Source organism: Danio rerio, chromosome 23 (assembly GCF_052040795.2).
Source record: "Danio rerio strain M-AB ecotype USA chromosome 23, GRCz13ab, whole genome shotgun sequence".
Lineage (NCBI taxonomy): Eukaryota > Metazoa > Chordata > Actinopteri > Cypriniformes > Danionidae > Danio > Danio rerio.
Genome location: NC_141043.1, coordinates 22,508,740 through 22,524,975, shown reverse-complemented (window position 1 = coordinate 22,524,975; position 16,236 = coordinate 22,508,740). Strand labels below are relative to the sequence as shown.

The following is a 16,236-nucleotide window of genomic DNA, read 5'->3' as shown; positions in this document are numbered from 1 at the left end:
TATTAAGTTTATCTTAACATATACTTAATACTATCTTTTAGTACATTAAGTACAAAATTAGTGTGCGAAAATAGAGCACTTTTAGTACATTACTGAAAAGTGTACTAAGTATACTTAAAGTGCATTTTAGTGCACTTTTTTTTTACCTGGGTCTACAGCAGCTCCACTTAATTACATTGCATTGTAGCATCATCTTATTTTCCATCACCGCACTCCCCGCAACAATACAGCCGTAAAGGCTTAGCGGGAACACACATTGCTTTCACACATATAATGCACCAGACACTGAATACCTATGCACCTCTGCAGCTCTGAGTCGCTCTACCAAGTCTTATTCCTTCTCTGCTACACAGCAGTTATTCGTCTCTTCAGAAGCTTTCTGACTTCCACCGCACCTCTGAAGTCGCAGAGACGCTCAGCCGAGCCTCATTTCCCCTCTATATCACTGCCGCAGCAGTGACGCTCAGCGAGTGCATATTCACTTCCATTTAGCATTCCACTACTGATACACTCTAGAACCCTAAAGCTACATTTCACTACTACCATAGTAAGCCTCTCTTACAGAGCTCAACCACATACGTTTCAAATCATTACATTTATCTCACTCTCCTGCCCGGTCCTAGCAAGTAATCCTGCCCCGGAAGCACATAATCGTATATAATCCATCTGCCAGTACACCACTCCTGTAGCAACGACCACTCCCATCTCACCTTTTAAACCCACACTAACCTCATTTTACTCCTTCAAGCTTTTCTAGTTCACTTTTTACTCAGCAGCCGGATATTGCTTTAATCTTCATTGCCTTTTGGGGGGTTCTTCAAATACGTGGCTGCTGTCCCGAGTAGAGCATTTTGGGGAGTTGTCGAGATCTACCTGAGCTCAAGGCTCCCCTCTCGCCCTGCAAACGGGAAGGAGCCCAGGGCTTAAGGACCTTTGAGCTCAGGGCTCTCTCCCCGGACAGCCAAACTTGCTTATAATCAATCATCAGCTAAGTGTGAGCTCTTGAAACCAGCCAAGGCTGGTTGGTTGGTTTTAGCTAGTCAACCAGGCTGGTTTTAGAGAGGGTTTGCCCATTTAGGCCTGGTCTTAGCTGGTCAGGCTGGGAGATGACCAGCTAAAAACGGCTTGACCAGCCTAGCCAGGCTGGGAGCTAGCCAAAACTAGCTATGTCTAGCCTAAACCAGGTTGGTCAAGCTGGTTTTAGCTGATTTAGGCTGGTCATTTTCCAGCCTGACCAGCTAAGACCAGGCTGGAAATGGCTGGAAACCAGCCTGAAAATGGCAAAACCCTTCTAAGACCTGGCTGGTCTACCAGCTAAAACCAGCGAACCAGCTTGGGTTGGTTTAAGCAGTTTTTTTTAGCAGGGCTGTGATATATGTTGTATCAGCCCAGAATTGTTCTAGACTTCTCATAACTAGGTTGTTCAAAAAATAAATGAATACAAATATTTACATTATTATTTAATACAGTGTACGGGATTCATATGTTCTTCTAATATGTTATTCACATAAGCAACCAGTAGATGGAAGCACCTGCATTTGGGATTATTTTAGCCCTGCAATGAGTTTGTGAATGGGACACCATGACATCTCAAAGACTGACAATGGGTTTGAGCAAAAAAATAACAGAAATGCTGGTATTGCATGATTTCTTTTAGCAGAAGCACTCATTATTTACATAATGTGTTGGAGTTTGTAGTGATATCTGTGAGTCTCTGAAAATTTGCTGCAAAATATTTTTCAAAACCACTAAATTTGGGGCATTAGGTTTACGGGTGTTAAGTGCTGCTGTAATGTCTAAATATTGATAATACTGTATGTGTGTGTTGGCCTGTCAGTGCAGTGGTTGAGGAGATTGACTCAAACATTCATTTCCTCCTGCTGACCTCCTGTCTCCAGCAGTGGACTCACACTGGGAATCTGCAGTGGTGATCGATTTGAGACGAGGGGCAGTATTTCCTCCTCAGGAGAATGCACAATTGAGATCAATTGATCGGGTTCACCGAGTATGCAGCAAGGAGAGTCATAATTAGTTACACTGTACAGTCTAGGTACGCTTGTTCAAGTAAATCTGTCTTTGTTAATTTAAGGGACTCAGCTGTTTTGTGTGTGACTGCAAGTCTATTCCTTGCATTCAAAATATTATAACAATCAGATTTGTTATTGCTTGAGCAAACAATTAGCAGGGCAACAAACTATTCAGTGTGATCATTTAGCTTTTTGTCTTAGAAAGCTTGTGAATTCAGAATTAAAAATATTAGTGCTTTTTCAAGGTATATGAATGATATGCAACCTGTTTTTTTCTGTTTATATATGTTGCTTTGGCTGTTTCACAAATGTTTCCATTTTAGCTCATTGCCCCAATGTGTGTTTTGCTCATTAAATTTCTTTGTGGTAGTCAGAGATTTCTCATTACAGGCTAAATGAGGTGCTGTTGCATAATTAGCCCACATTTAAAGTGTAGTACAACTTGCTTTTAGGCCACGGCACAGCTAAGAGTACTGTGTTCTTGCCTAATGGCTCGAAAATAATGGGAAGGTTTAGATTATCGCTCCATTTCCAAGGATACGGACCCATGACTGATTTATCTGCTTTGCTCTTAATTAAGTCATGCTTCACATGTTATATTTATATGGCTGATTATTTGTTTAAAAATGGTCTGGTAATTTATTTCTTTTTTGGGAAATTTAGATTAAGCTTTAATATACATTTGTTATTATTTGTTAGCATAATTTTATACCTATTTAAGTCATTTCAGTAACTGTCTCATAATCTTTAAAATTTGAAATAAGATTATTTTCATTTAAATCATTTATTTGCAGAAAGTGATCATGTGTTAATTGTTCAGATCTGAACTATAGGTGGAAACGTAGGCTATTCTTTTTTAAATCTATACGTAAATGTGTGTAAATGTAAATATACTTTATGTATTTTTATCCATAATATGTTTTTACGTCAGAAGAGAAAATAAACATATATTTGATGGAATCATCCTGATTTTCTTTATTACAACAAATTGAAAAATAACAATGTGTTTGAAAATTAGAATAAAAACGGTGGCACCATGCTAGTCAGCTAACCTTTAAAATCAAAATGTCAATGATAAAACATTATTTGCATATATGTTATAAAGGTTATGCTTTTTTTTAGCTAATTAAAAAAATTGTGTAAAAAAATTTTTTTTACACAAATTTGTTTTACATAACACCCTAGATCAGAGATGCCCAAGGGCCCGCGGGCCAAAGTTGGCCCATGGTAACCTTTGATTGGGCTCGCCATCCCATCTGAGAAGAGGTGGAGAATGATGGGGATGGTTTAGAGATTGACATTTCAAATTTAAATTAATCTTTTATTTGTTCGTTGTATTGTAAAGCTACAAAAAAGCTAAGTGAAGTTAAATGTTTTAATTCAAATGTTGCCATTTAATCAGATTTTTAAAATGTAGATACTGTCACTAAAGGCAGATTCTGCTTGTGTATTCAGCATTGAACTCCACTGTGTTATAAATGTGATTGTTTTTGTATTTAATTGCAATAAATTATCATTTAAACAGTTATACTGCATTACATACTGTCATGTTCCACCAAGTCATGTTTTCTATTTATTTAAAAATTTTATTAAATAAATTAGGAAATGACATATGTCTCTCGATGATATTTGTTTTTTGGTCCTATGAGAAAAAGTTTGGGCACCCCTTCCCTACTGTTGCTGAAATGCGACAATATTACTTAATACCAAAAGGGGGCAGTAGTGTTTCAAAATGCCAGCTTGCGTCGATGCACTTCATTAGTGAGGTTTTGTCACTCACCGTTTCCCATAACCCGTGTCATTTCTTCTAATAGTCGGAGCAGGAGAGGCACTGGAGGATTCAGGGAAGATCGCAACTTCATTTCTGCATTTCATTTCACGCATTTTAATGTTTTTTTTTTATGTGAGAACAAGCGATTTCCACTGACATTGCGACAATAAGAGTAGCGCGCAATTAAAGCACGATTAAATTCGTATTGTTTAACAGATCAACAAATAAGACGTCAATAAATATGTTTTAGTAGCATGCAAGTCTAAGACACTGCAAAGACTTCATCCCATGAACTCCATACGCCCTAAATCTGTGCTTTGATTTTTCAATTGTTCACTTTGTAGTTCTAGTCAAAGTAACAGGGTTTTAGGGAGAAAAAAAAACAAAACCTCCAGCATGCAGACAGCGCGTGTGAGCGTTCAGGGGAGGGCGAAATGAGTGATGCTGCTGAGCCAATGGAGATACTCGCGCGAGGAGAGGAGCATCTGTCCGAAACCTAAACTAACCGCTGGCACAATAACGCGACTGAGGAGCGCGTCGAGCTCATCTTCTGACTGAACTTTCAAGACTTTGGGAGATTCGCAGGTGCTGGACGACAAAATAAGGTAATAATTAGCACGAGAAGCTTATTATGGAAAGTTTTATCGTGCTATTTTGCACAGACTCGAAGCGCATGGTTTGGTGACAGACTGCAGTTTGTGCATGTGTTGGAGAACAGCCACTGTATCACTATCTTTGTTTCAATACTAGCAAATAAGGATTAAATGGCATTAATTAACATTATATATTTTTTATTGCATATTTTCACGTCGTTTGGAAAACACGCCATAATATTTGACTGGTATTTTAAGCTTTTAACTATGTTTTTGTATCTATATTTTAATCTGAATATTTTCGTTGATGTATGCTTGTATGTACTGGCTGTATATACACATTCAAGTTTACGACTGGTTGGAAGGTGGTCTTGCGCTCCATGCAGCGTGTCTTCAGTGTTCACGGCTTTTGGAGAGGCTGTTCCGCATTAGATCAGCTCTGCACAACCCTCAGCTGATAACATGCTCAAGTGCTTCAAAGGCTCTCAGGGTTTTCGCTAAGAGACCGGCCAATTCTTATTATGGAGAATTGTTGTTTAGTGTGAGGCAGCCAACTTTATTATTCGCTTGATTAAACAAATCCAATAACAACAAGTGCTTATAGTCACAGAACACAGTACTGCAGTGATCTCGCTTAATTTAATCACCTGTTGCATGGCTGTTCTCTTTCATTATCAATGTGAGATTAATGCTTCAGCAGAAGCACTTTACAAGCTCAGGGTAAAACTAGCAGTTGTGCTCTTAATCTGTTTAAGCTTATATTTTGTGTAACTTGTCTGGTCGTCCACAGCCTTGAGCATGTTGTTTTTGTTGTTTTGAGATTAATGTTTCATTTTTAAGCAGATACTTTGAATAATATTGACATAAATAATATTGAAAAATATGTAATTATTTACTTCGATCATATATAACCTGCCTCTATTACAAACAGGTCGATTGCAAACAGGTGTCCTGACATTTTATACCACCCATTAGATTTTAATACCAGCACTGTATTTGAATGGTTCTGAGGTTGGGGTTAGGAATTAGGTAGGTTAGGGTGGCGATATTACAGTTTCATATCACACTACTGCACATTAAAACTTACACTGGTAGCTAAAACTGATGAGTAGCATATTGCATCGTCAAAATGTGCTACCTACTTTTTGAATGGGAGGTAGGACAATCTGACAAGATAGGGCGAATCGGCAGAACACTGGAACCAATTTGTTTCTTCTGTGGAACATGAAATAATTAATTTTGTAAAATAAAGTGGGCTTCAGTGGTCACAAGGTATATGGGCCTGTATAAGATTCTGACGGTATGATTACAGTACCTTGGATAAAAATATCACAGTTTCACCATATTGTGATTACTGCTCAGAAATATATTCTTTCTAAATGTTTGTGTAAAAGCAAAAAAATTCCCTTTTGAACACAATATGTTTTATTTTGAGAAACATTTCAAATATTTTAAAAGAGTAACATGCCAGGCTAAATAATGAAAATTAATAATTGACTTCTGCTGCCTTCATTTATTTAGATTTGTTTTTACAATTTAAAACAGCATCTTTGGAGATCTTTGCTGCTCGAAAAAAGCAACAAAAAAGTAGATAAAAAATCGTAAACATACCTTAGGAACAATATTGCAGAAAATTTTGATGGTTATAAAACTTTGACTTTTCTAAACTAAGATATACCTTGAAACGTTTATCGTCCCATGCCTAGTGGTCACTTTGTTTTACAAATCATACATGTTTGGAACAAAATGAGCGTAAGGAAATGACATAATAATTTTTTAGTTTTGGGAAAGCTTTCTCTTTAAGTGAAATGATAAATGAGGGGGAAATGTAATGTAATGGAATCTTAAATTTGTGATTTATTTGTCTGGGGAAATGTGAATTTAGAATGTGTGTAATGTGCATTAATAAGGACACTAAAGTCTGCAGCCCCCACTGTCTGCAGTGCTTCTATTGAGATTTGTGGAGTGACTTGCTCTTACTTGCTGGACTCCAGTACAAATTCATGGCAACTCATCTTTATTTCTATAGCGCTTTTACAATGTTGATTGTGTCAAAGCAGCTTAAAATAGAAAGTGTAGTAAATTAAAATATTGTCAGTCCAGTTTTCAGAGTTTAAATTCAGTTTAGTTCAATTCAGTGTGGTTTAAAAAAAGAAAATCCATCGATGCGCAGCTCCACAAGACCCAAACCAAGCAAGTCGTAGTAATAGAGGAAAAACATTTCAGATTAGAAGCATGTTTTGATTTGATTCATAAGTGTGAACGCTGCCATTCAAATCTTGGTGCACATCAAACAGGCAGACCAAGACCATGCACTGAAAGAGTCTCGGTCCACTTCCAAACATACTCTGCTGGTGTGGATTTACTAAAATATGAATGCAACAGGGACTAAAAATAGGACATCACAGGATCTGACCATAAGTACTGAATGCCAAAGAAGTCCTGCTGTTTTATTGTGATTGTAGCAATGCTATCTATAATTCAGTACTGGCAATGACAACAAGTCATCTTGCAGATCTTAATTTGTGTGAGCAGTGGACAAATTTATGGCTCTGTTTTTACTCATTTACAAAATTAAGCTCTTCATTATAAAAACACTATCACATCTATTTACTCATAATGAGCCTCAGCCCAATGCTCAGCATTATTTTGTAACTCTGATTAAGTTCTGTTGTGAAATAAATCACACTATTCTTAGTGTTGTATCTTCAAATTCGGCCTTAAAAATTACAGTTTTAATGATAAGCAAGGTATAGGCATGGGCAGATATAAGTTTTTGACAGTATTGTAACGTTGGATAAAAATATTGCGGCCTCACAGTATCACGGTGTTGTGATTACTGCTCTAAAATAAGCTCTTTTTAAATGTCTGGGTAAAAAACAACAACTTTCATCCCCATTTAACACAATATATGTTTATTTTAGGAAATATTTTTAATATTTTGGAACAGTAATCATGTCAGGTGAAAGAATTTAAATAATTAATTAGTTTAAAAAAGCACATATTTCTTAAAAACACATTAAAAAAACCCTAACATATTCCTTAGGAACAGTAAATGTTGCGGTTTTAAAACCTTGACTTTTCCAAACCGCAGTAAATCTTTAAACCGGTTATCATCTCATAAAGCAAACAATGAGCAAAAGTATTATTTTCTTTTGTTTTAACCAAACTACACAGCCATAATCGTCAAGCATTTTAGACTGACCACTTACGTTCTGTTTGATTGTTAAGGTGGTGTTTTAAATGCTTTGCTGCATTACTCTGAACTCTTCTGCTTAATGATTCTGTCTCGTGCTTATCCCTGGAGGCGGTAATTACTGCCTTGCGTGCGGACGTGATAACCTTCGTCTGCTTGGCGATCATTTGCATAATCATTAGAAAAATTAACGTGCGCTTTTTTCCATTTACACCACAGGCTGATATGCAAGAGGCTGCTTTGTCATCTGGTAATTAATGAGAAATGTAATGGGATGTGTGTGCTCCCAATAAACGCCGTCTTTTATGGCTCTGTGTAGTTTCTGGATTTAAGGGACGTGCCTCTTCACCCCCTGTTCAATGTGACCTGACACCAATTTTGCTAAATAACATAAAGTCCCCAGAAAACGGAGAACTGGTAAACCCTTTAACCCAGATGCCATGAAAAGAGAAGCTTGAGGGATAATTCACGGAAAGCAGAAAGTCATATCTAGAGACTGCAGTCTGTGCCGTGATCATTTAAAGAAAAGAATGAGGGGAAAACGCGACTGAATTTAAATTAAACGCCACCAATCCTTAAAGTACCATCAGTTCATTGTTACGTAGATGTCAATCCATGTCCAAGTGCCGGGCAATTAACCGCCTAATCCACTCATTTAATTTTCATTAAGTCAGTTGGCTGAAGGGGCTTTCGTACTTCAGAATCACAGCTATTTCAGACGCTCGCTGTGCTGTCAAACATCAGAGATGACACTACAATCATACATACACAATTATAGCCGACTATTAGGCCAAAAGCACCTTATTTGAATCAATATGCAAATGTAAAAAGATGATCGTGTGTGGATTTCCAATTATACTCACCTTCCCTGTATTGACTTATGAATAGTTAAATCTAGTCTCACACATAACCAGAGGGAACGGTGAAGACGGCTAATAAAGGCCTGGAGCTTCCTGTGAAGTGCTCTTCCACCACAGAGAAAGTATCCGGTCGCTGGAGATGGATGGCCTTTGAGTACACTCACTTAGCCATCGGCCCCTGGGTCCCCTTCACAGCCCCTAAACCCTACAGAGTTTACAACATTAATTATAGACTTGTTAATAGCTCTCCAGAGAACATGCTCACATTAATATGCTTTGAATTTCACACCACCCACTCGCACACCAACACACCTATGCACAAACAGACTGTTTGGTGAAAGGTTGGTTATTTGGCAACGGCGACTTTCATGTGCATGCAGAGAGAAGAAAGGGCCACTGTGTCTTTGTATTTTAAAATAGCATTTATAAATGAGCTTGAATATTATTAGGATAATCTGTGTTTCAGGTTATGCAGAACATCATTTTGTTGCTGATGGCTTAAAGGGATAGTTTACCAAAGATTTGTTTAAATTTACACTTCAGTATGATGCCTAATTCTTCACTATTTAAAGTCAGTTTATAAATGAAACATTTTTCCTTGTAGTCATTCATACAATTCATGTTAATGGTTTCCAGCACTGTTAGTTAGGCTTGTCATGATGTTTATTCTTCGTGGGACGAAATATAGCACCAAAATTATAACTATAATAGTGTATAAAGCGCACTCTACCAAAGAACACAAAATATTTTATTCTTAAGAATATTTCATTTAATTATAGTCATTTTAACAATTTAATAATTAGGTATTTGAATCAGAATGTGAAAACATGTATCATAAACATTCATTCATTCATTCAAGTTCATTATTTATCAGGGATCACCACAGCGGAATGAACCTCCAACTATTCTGGCATATGTTTTAAGCAGCAAATACTCTTCCAGCTACATCTCAGTCCTGGAAAACACCCATACACTCTCACATTTACACACACTCAATTTCGGGCCAATTTCGTTTCTTCAATTTACCTAAAGCGCATGTCTTTGGATTGTGGGGGAAACTGGAGCTTCCATAGGAAACCCACGCAAACATGGGGAAAGCATACAAACTCCAAACAGAAATGCCAACTGACCCAGCCGGAACTTGAACCAGTGACCTTCTTGCTGTAGGGCGACAGTGCTAACCACTGAGCCACCATGCAACCCTTTCCTAAACATATAAATAATAAATGTTTTATTTAACTAGAGAAAAAAAAACAACAGATTTATTTTAATTCATCAGGCACCCACATGAAAATATACCATTTTAGTTTATAGTAAATACTACAGTGTTTTTTAACCATACTGACACTCACACCCCCAATAGAGATAGAGAGGCTGCGCAATCAGCTAATAGGTGATATAAATTGCATCACTAAAATGATTGACAACATGCTCTGCTATATGTTGATTTACTGATTATTGTGACTGGCCTATTCTTAGTGTCAAAAAACAACAACAACATATACAGTCAAAATTTAAAGTTATTATCTGTGGTACCTGATGACACATTGAGGTCTTATAAGGCCAAATTATCAGACTGCGAAAAATATCATTTTAGTCCAAAATGATGTGGTAAAACTGCAAAGAACTCATTTGTCATGGCAGGTTTTCATATACTGACCTGTGAACGAAATGCCAATTTTCCCATTTTGTCTGTGATTTAATTCATGTGCTTTGTTTAAAGTTATAAGTAACTATCATTGATCACTATTTTAAGTCAGTTCTTTTTTTTTTTTTTCGTAAATTTAATGAATGATTCAAGTTCAATTGTTTGAGCACCCTGAGTGATGAATTGGTTTCTAGCAGATGCTTCAATTAACCCATAAGAAATCCTAGAAAAACAAAACATCAACAGAACTTCAAGACGAAGATAACTGGAGTGAAAAACTGATTATTTATAATGCGTCCGCAATCATCTAATAGGGCAGATTACGGAGCTAATGAGATGCCAGCTGTGTTGAAAGAAAAAAATCATTAGGAAGTTAAAACAGGAGATGGACCATAATGTCAGTGCACCATAATGTTACTGTTTCTTAAAACTTAAGTAATGAGTGTAATTCCTGCACGCCGCCGGACAAGCACTAGTCGCTTTTAACACATGAGAGAGGGTTCTTTTGCTGTAATCTTTAAGGTGCGCATGCTCCTGTTTCAGCAGGCGTGGCTCTGGACAGCAGGGGAGGGACTGCGATTCAAAGATTTATGCTAAGCTGTTAGCATTGTGGAATATCACCTACTGCACCTTTAATCATATAGTTCTTTCATAAACTTTTGGTCATATATTGTAATATTTTACTAACCATTAAAGTTTTAACATTATTACTTTTTTTCAAAACCAGGGGGCCTCATGAATAATAGAATGTTCCTTCCATATTCATGTGAAAGGTGTGAGTGGTTCAAGTTTATTTACAAAAAACTAAAATCTACAGTACAGAGAATGACAATATTTTGAGTTTCAATGCTAGGGCCCCATACCTGGAATTGCTTGGGGCCCCCAAATAACTAAGTCCACCCCTGCACGTACTAAAATATTACTTACAAGCGCAAAGAAAAAGGTCATGTTTTTGTGAGCTTTGCGCTGTTCTAGCAAACTTTACTGAAAATTTTAAGTTATAGCATGACTGTATTTGAAGCGCATGCCGGATTATGAATCAGTTAGCATACAAATTCCATCTACTCAGCAATGAGATTGATTAGGTTGTAATAATTGATGTCCGTTGATGTATTTATTTGCTTTAGGCACTGCACTCATGCAAAGGTCTCTTCTTATAAATAGTAATGCAAATCCCTGTATTCACATTGAAGATTGCAGAATAAGATTGTGTGTGTGATAGGAGTATGATTAGACAGGAATGAGAAGATCATATAAGAGCTATTGTAAAGGAAGCTGTCTTCAGTTCTGTGTCTCAAGTGGTCCTGATCATTTCACTGGACTGCAGATTAGTACATTTATAATCCTCTTCTCCTTGCTTGCCCTTCACATGAAAAAGGTTTTTTCTTAACATTTTAAAGGGCTATGCTGTGCAGTGCGCACATTCTTGTCTGTTTCTGTATGTCATTTTTTTTAGCTTTTTAAATTGTTCACTTAAATGCTGGCATTAGGTGAAGAAGCAACAAATCTACTTTATGCTTCATATCTGGCATTATGTAGAGCAAATATTGTTGCATTCCCTTTATAAATTGCTTGTGATGTTTCTAATTTGGAAGTCTCTTTGCATAAAAGCTTCTTGCTAAATGAATAAATGTAAGCAGGGTTGGAAGAAATGTGTATTCATTCCGAAGTTGGCTCCTCATTTCCTATCAGCTTATTTTTATGTAAGATAAGTTAACAAGGTTTTATTATATGCCAGTGGCTGTTATTTCTGACTTAAATACTTTTGAATTAAAATTGCATGCAGTAGTTTGATACTTGAAAGGTTTAATACTTTAAGAGAAAAACTGTGGTTTTGTGTCATCTGAACAGACAAAATTCAGAAAAGAAATGTCCAAGTTGTCTATTTTGGCTTTTTTAAGGGAATGTTTACAAAACACAGTTTTCATTAAAAAAAACTAAACAGTCCATAAAATAACATAATTGGCTTTTTTATATTTCATGAAGTAATCGTTTTGAAAGCTAAAGTGGAATAACATCAATAAGAATCCACCGAGTAAGCGTGTATGTTACATTTTTATGGTTAATTTGCACAAAAAAACATTTGTTTATTTTGTTTATATTGTTTTTTTCCCAATATGTTTATTGATTTTTTTTCTTTGTTCCTCAATCAACTAGACATACAATAACAATGCAGCCTACATAACAGCACACAAATCCACACCGTTCTTATATATGTATATAAACCATACCTGTTAGCATTGGGATGTGAAAATAAGGGATATGCCCTCAATGATAAGGGATACCCCCGACCCCCTTTAAAAAAATCCCTAAATTACTTAAAATGCTCATTTGGAGCAGTTTCGTTGTAAATAAACAGTTAAACTGTCAATAATATGTTTTATCATTATTATTTACAAAAGAAAAATAAATAGTATACATTAACAGTAAATAAATTAACAAACAGTTCAGCTTAATAAAATTAATAGCTATTATAATGAAATAGAATCAGATCTCATTAGCCGTTTCTTCACTGTATAACACATTCTGATTAAAGAGCAACGAATTAATTATTTATTTCGATTTTTTTCGATTGATTACATTAAATAACAGGTGTCACTTTAAAACTGCACACATCTAACATTATAATGAAAGCATTCGTCTGCTTTCCTAAAAGTGTATGCTCATTTAGGACGAAATTACTTGTGTTAGAAAAAAACCCCCACCAAGATCGACATCTTTAGATAATAATATTTTTAATTATGTGTATATGTCTGTTCAAACACGCACCCAAAACGCAGACTTTTGCTCCGCTTCAAATCACGAATACAGAATCTGTTTGGGAAACAGTCTATTTATCACTTTGTAGCGTGTCAGCTGACAGTCATACAGCGCTATGAATGTTTTGAGGATTGCATATGAAGGGGAGACGACACTTGTAATGAAAAAGAAGGGAATCGGGCTGTTTTTATGTTTATTTCAAAGTGATTTCGTGCCTAAACAAAGCGAAAGCACAGAAGAGACTCGCATTTAGGAGCAATTAGCGGCCCCTGGTGGTTTGGCGGGATGGGTTGCGTATAGGGAGACTCGACTCTTTAATGTTTATTTGCCACACTTCAGAGAAACACTGAAAACACGGGAGAACTACAGGAAAATACTTTTTTGGGATCATAGCGGGATAGAACTGTTAAATATGGGAGAATCCCGGGGAAAACGGGAGGGTTGACAGGTATGTTATCAACAAATATATTCGCATATATGCACATTCAAATGACGTAACTTAAAAAATAAATAAATACTTACTTGTGTAGAAGCTTGCCAAAGTTTTCGCCACCTTTTCCTGTCTGCAGCCACTGTTCTGGCACAGTTTGTGTCTACTCCTCTCTTTTGGAATGCTGTGAGTTAAGTGAGTCCATCCATTTCTTTCGAGACCTGCCTCTTGTTAATAAAAATAAATAAATAAATGAATAAAAATAATAAATTGAAACATTGAAAAATAGATAATTACAAAATAACATTAACAACAATACAGTAAAAAATAAAAATGCATGTTTACAAACACACAATTTACATAATGTCTTATATGTTTCCCAAATGTAGCCAAAGTCCTTCTACTTGCCTTTGATGATAAGTCAGTCTCTCCAGTTTATTATCTTTTTTTCCCCACAACTCTGTGTATGGAGCATCCATGTGTTTCCAGTATAATGCAATAGCCCTTCTAGCTTGAAAAAACAAAATCAAAAAAACAAAAATCCATGTTTGTCTTTCCTAATTTTTTTATCTTTCCAAGTTCCATAGGATACAGACCAAAAATACATACAGCTTAGCATTCGAAGGGATTGTAATAAACATGTCTGACATACATTGAATTATCTCTTTTTTGAATTATTAACTTTGAGTCAATTGTGAGTTAACAACACTTATTTCATTTAATAAAGTTGACTGTTGTGTTTTACAGTGCATAAAAGCTCAAAGGAAAATTAAATCCCATCGTCATACAAGTTTTTGTACTTTGAATGCCTCTTGTATTCCACTTGAAACCTCTGTCCTTATTACCAGGAATAAATTGTTTATCACCCCTGATAGGACAATTTGGGAACGTTATATATATATGTTTATGCAAGGAATGCCAAATTGAAATTGTTTTTGTTTTTTTTAAATTAACTTTTGGTCACTTTTAATTCGGACTTTTATTAATTGGGAAACATCGCTTTTTTTCAGTGACCTAATAATGTTGTTCATAATTAAAGCCACAGTACACCTACAAAATTATACTAACATTTAAAATACTTTTTACTGTTTTACTTATTTCATTTTTTTGTTGTGCTGCAGTATATTTGTATAGAAATCATTATAGTATTTACAAGATTCATATTTCATTACTGCCATTTTTAATATGTTCTTGCTGAGCAAATATACACTTCTTTATCTCTTTTTAAAATGATCTTTTATCTTATTGCCTTTAAAGATTGGAATAGTATTGATTTGTTTTTAAATGATATTTTTCTATTCTGTTTTTTATTATTCCTATCATCAAATTTGCATTAAAATTACACATCTTGATTGCTTTACTCAGCTTTAGCAATGTAAATCATTCCAGTTCTAAATGACACACAAACCTGGCATTAATTTGTTCATCTAATTCTTTGAAGTTTATTATTTATAATGTGTAACAGACTCTGAGAGTTCTTTTAATTAAAGCCAGTCCAGCTCAATGTCCTTCTTCAGTCACAGCACTCTAGAATAATTCAAAAGGTCAGTGTTTAAAAAGACATGTCACCTTGAGCACTTTGTGAAAAAGCCTGAAAAGAAAGCAGAGGCAGAGAAGGGAAATGGGCCATTTGCACGCAATCTTGGACATTAACAAAGTGTGGAAAGTGCTTTTCTGCACGTCTTTAGAAGTTTCACAGAAATGGCTGCACAGACCTGCCGCATTAGCCTACATTTCTACTCATTACTCATTCAGTCCATATGGGTTTGTGTGTTCCAATTAAGATTTAAACCCTTAATTAATGCGTTACTGCAAGCAATCACATTGAACACTGAATGCACATGAATCCCGGTGAAGTGATGAGGTTCAAATACTGGAGGGACTCTTTTCTTAATTCAACCTGTGAGAACATGCCTTGCTTAGGGACACAATTTAGGGGTGTTTACACTGACTAAAATTTGCTGTGACAATGTTACCCTAAGTCATTCATTTTCATCGAGAGCTGGTGATTTTAAGTGACAAGATAGACAGAGCCAATGGCAATGAGAAAAAAGTTGGGCAGAGATCAACTTCTCATAAAATCTGCAGTGACATGATAGTTCAGGGTAGTTCACACAGTGAAGCTCACACAGTCTCATATCTGATTCTGTGGGTTTTCACAGATGCCATTTTGTTGGATATTTGCTGAACATTTAAAGAAACAGTTAGAAAATTAATTATACTGTTATTAATTTCCCTTAGGCTCTTCCAAACCTGTAAAAAATAAAAAGTTGCGTTAACTTTTGAGTTCATTCAACTTCAGTGGTTGAAGTTGTGCCATCTTTTTAAAAGGCTGGATTAAGTCAAGTCTACTTTATGGAATAAGTAGATCTTATTTGTCATCAAACACTTAGCTGTGCTCACTCATTTAATACACTCAACCCCTGTTTAATTTGAAGGTTTCAAACTCATAATGAAATAAATAAAACAAATGTTTGGCACAACTTTAACCATTGAAGTTTAATAAACTCAAATTTTAATTGCAGTTGGTTTCTTTAACATTTTAAGTTAACTTAACCTTTTAATTTTTACACTGAAAGCTGTATGACCTCCTTTATCTCCTTTAAAGAAAAGTCTTATTTTTTATTTTAACAAAATGTAGTTTATTTTTGGAAAATGTAGTTTAAATACCATTCAAATGCATATATTAAGTAAAAATGAAAATATGCTGTTAATTAACTCACCCTTAGACCATGCACACTGTAAATTACTGGAATCTTCAGTAAAACATTAAAAAAAGAAAAGGTAAAAAAAAATAGACAAGCAAAAGCAAATGAAAACTCATGGCCCCTGATAATACATGATGCCACTTTCACACCGCAAGCAACTTGATCACTGGTTGTCACCAGTGGCTGACAGTTTGGTCTCTACTGGTTGTTCCCACTACTGGTGGCACATTTGCGAAGAATAAT

General features: G+C 35.7%; 1 protein-coding gene across 2 annotated transcripts in view; it reads left to right on the top strand.

Annotated features, from left to right (window-relative positions):
- Positions 1 to 4,285: 4,285 nt before the first annotated feature.
- The window catches only part of klhdc8b (kelch domain containing 8B), a 213,999-nt gene continuing 202,048 nt past the window's right edge, over positions 4,286 to 16,236 (top strand). For both annotated transcript variants that reach the window (XM_087306986.1, XM_087306987.1), the window contains exon 1: positions 4,286 to 4,403. The gene's annotated coding sequence lies outside the window, so the exon portion shown is untranslated. The remainder of the gene's footprint in view (positions 4,404 to 16,236) is intronic.